Source organism: Uranotaenia lowii, chromosome 1 (genome assembly GCF_029784155.1).
Source record: "Uranotaenia lowii strain MFRU-FL chromosome 1, ASM2978415v1, whole genome shotgun sequence".
Lineage (NCBI taxonomy): Eukaryota > Metazoa > Arthropoda > Insecta > Diptera > Culicidae > Uranotaenia > Uranotaenia lowii.
Genome location: NC_073691.1, coordinates 87715927 through 87719609, shown reverse-complemented (window position 1 = coordinate 87719609; position 3683 = coordinate 87715927). Strand labels below are relative to the sequence as shown.

At 30.8% G+C, this 3683-nt stretch overlaps 1 long non-coding RNA gene across 1 annotated transcript; it reads left to right on the top strand.

Annotated features, from left to right (window-relative positions):
- Window positions 1-2448: 2448 nt before the first annotated feature.
- LOC129740554 (uncharacterized) lies at window positions 2449-2850 on the top strand. The gene is made up of 2 exons (XR_008736280.1): window positions 2449-2481; window positions 2538-2850. It is a non-coding gene; the product is annotated as an uncharacterized LOC129740554 (long non-coding RNA).
- The last annotated feature ends 833 nt before the right edge of the window (window positions 2851-3683 follow it).

Genomic DNA, 3683 nt, shown 5'->3' with positions numbered 1-3683 from the left:
TAAAAACAAAATAAAATTTAAATTTCAGTGCACCGAATCCGCTCCGGTTCCAATGGCATCAAGGTCAGATGGAGGAATCACTACCGGAACAGGCTCACCTTCTAATCCCGATCAAAAGGATCGAGATGATCAAAGAATGTTCAGCCTCTGTTGATACAGAAGGAGCTGCTGACTGTTGCTACTATGGATGTGGTTGAAGCCGGTCTGATTGCCTGGGGAACATTACCCACCAGCCGGGCTGGAATTGCGGTCGATATATAGGGTCTGAACCAGGGCCGTAGGAAGAACCGACTCATGGGGGGGGTTTTGGTGACAAATGTTTACCTATGATTTTTTACTTAACAACTCAGGAATAAAAAAAATTAAAACAAATTATGTTTGTAACTATATGATTATTCATTATTAAGTACTCATTAATATAGTGTCATTGACAAAACCTTTAAAAAAAAGTAGCTTTAGAAAAGTGGTCTTAGCCTAAAGGGTGAGCTATATTTTTTTTAAACCTCTAAAAACAAAATATGAAATTTGCTTCCATCGATGGATAATTTTTTTGAATTTATTTAAAAGTCTTTTAGATCAAAGTTGTATGATTTGATCATAAAATAAGTTCTTTTAAGGGTAGCCCTCAATTTCTTAAAAATAGACTTATTCAATACTCAAATCAAACAAGCCCAATCTTCTAAACTCTTTTGCAAATTCCAAAATTCTAACCTTTGATGAAAATAAATACAATTTTCCAAAAAAAAAAACAGGAAGAGAAAAAAAAATTCGAATAAAATTAGCTTGATGCAAATTTGAACTAAGTTAATGATTTTAGTTTGGAATTTGGGTTTAAAAAAGCTACTATATTCATAATGTTAAACAATACACCATGAAAATAAAAAAAATTGTGCAGATTTTTAAGTTATCTCAGGTTCTTGTTTCTGAAACAGGAAATATTTTTCATAAAGAATAAATGTTTGATTTTTTTTAAATATAATTTGGAATATTTTGCATGAATCAAAACTTAGAAAATTAATTCAAATTCTATTTTATATTTGTGATTTTCAGCTGAATTGTGTGTACATACTAATTCTGATTAAAAACTTTGAAATCTGGAAATTGAATTGACAATTTTTTAAGTTAATGTTCTCTTGAATTTCTCAACAATTTTATGTTGATTGAAAAACGCATTCACAAGCTGAATCTTTTTCTGAATTTTAAATCTGAATTTAAACCTGAATCCAAAAATTAAACTTTGAATCTGTTTCTGAATTTCTATACGATTTTCGAAATGTACAAAAAATACGATTTAAGAATCTTAATTCCAGATTAGAATTTCATGAGCCAAATCTTAGAGCCCTCATTCATGGATCTATTATTGAAATTCTCTAGTCCTACTTTAATCTTAATTCATTATTTTAATCATTTATTTTTAATCTGTTTTATGAATCTGATTGAAAATGAGAATTTCTAATGATGAATCTGAATCTGGTTTTCAATTTTGAATCGCCGCTTAGAAGCTTTTAATGTTGAAATTTTGTGTTAGAAAAAAATTTAAGAACTTCGAATTTGAATATAGAACAAATCTCTTCTTTTTCCACATTCGGAAAACTATTATCAAAATATTGAAAATGCATTTGATCTTCGAAAAACATGATTCAAATATCATATGAATGCAAAACCGAAATCGAACACGGGTTTCCTACTTTCTTATAATTATTCGAACTGAAAATCAAGAATCCCAAGCTTGATACACCATAAGAAATACGAAAATATGTAGAAATACAATTCTGGTTATAGGAATATGGAACCAGAACCTCCAAAATGGGTTAAATTTAAAATTTAATATTCAGACCTGAATTTCTATGAAGAGGTTGCCAAGATTGGCCCGGATATTTATTATTGAATAAGGGAAAAGTCCGATCCGACCCGATTGTCCAGATTTCATTGGAAATGCCCGGATTTTGCCCGGGATTGTCCTCATTCTCATTCTCAAATGAAACTTAGAAAAAAACAAATAGTATTGTAATTTTTTTTATGTGTTCAAAATTATTGCATCAAGTTTGAAAGAATAATCATTCTAGATTTTTTATGGGTAATTTCTGGGTTTTGACCAAAATTGCCCGGTTTTGCCTGGATTTGGTCAACAATTTTTAAATCGAGTACACGGATTCAAAACATTTGTTCGGCCTGGATACATGCTGTAAAAAAATCTGACAATCTTATTCTATGCACAAGTGAGAAAATTTTGAAAAACTGTAGCAGAATTTTGTACTTGAAATGGGTTTTTGAGGTTTTTGTATTAGTTTTTAGTCCAGATAGTTACTCTTGAATATCTTTGCTCTACTATCATAATTTGAGTATGAATTTAAAATTTTGAGTGTAGAGTAGAATACCTCGCTTGCTTTTTTGGACACTCATGGGGGGGGTTTAACCCCCAAAACCCCCCCCGTTCCTACGGCCATGGTCTGAACGCCGGCTGCTCCAGCAAAGGAATTGGTAATTCTTTTCTGACGTTTTTTTGTATTTTTTTAATATATTTTATTTCATTTTAGCCATTCGGAATTCCAACGTTAAAAAGATTCCGGAATTGGAAAATAAGCAGCGGGCTAGTGCAATTGGTACTTATAATCAGCTAGGGCTATGGCCTATAATGATGAACAAATGTTACTAAGAGAATTCTACATCCGTCCAGTTCCGGTACTGCCCCGCTTCTTCGTTAGATCCCGTATACGGTAACAATCGACTTCATAACAGCTAGCAGGTGATCTCATATATTAGAACATAGTCAAAATTATGTGTTAAAACCATGTTTGCATTAAATCAGAATTTCTATCTGGTGAAAATATATATTCTAGAATTCTTGAATATCGTGTTTTTTAATCTCAGATGCAAGAAAAAGAAAAAAAAACATTTTTGCAGCTTGGTTTCCAAAGTTCAAATTTGCTTAAAAATAACCATTTTTTACTTCTCCGCTCTTTCTGGTTAAGGTTGAAAAATAACCATATTTCTACTTCTCCCCGAAAAGTCATTTTATGGGTTCTCATGGAGAACTCATAAAATGGCATTTCCCGGGAAAAGGTCGAAAATGGTTATTTTTGATTCTTAAATGGTTCAAGAAGTTCTAGCGTGTAAGGAACATTCAAAGCAGGTAGTGTGATATTCAATTTCTTGGATGACGTCACATTCATGAAGAATTTGAATATAACAAATGCATGAAAAAAAATCAAACCAATCTTTTTCGAAACTGAAATTGTCTTCCGCTCTAGTCCATGATGAGACTTGAGATTTTCATTTTTGTGCGTGATAAATTTTCAGATTTAGATTAAAAAAATAAGAATTAAAAAGTAAAATAGCTATAGAGAATTCCAAATTCAAAGATCCAATTCAGATTGAAAACTGAAATTTCATTCTATATTATCGATTGTCTGGTTAATGTTAATGTTTATTTCTATATTAAGAAAAGGAATTTTTTTAAGGATTCAGTTCTTTTAAAGACTGAATTTCATTTTTTATTTAATTGTTTGTTTGAAATTTAAACTTTTAATCTGAAATATGTTTTTATGAAAGTTTTTTGTATTTGGAATTAGTTCTCTGTGGAATTAGCATGACGTTTAATCGAAAAATTCAAGATTAAACGTCATGCTGATTCCACAGAGAACTAATTCCAAATACAAAAAACGTCAAATTAGCCAATGTTA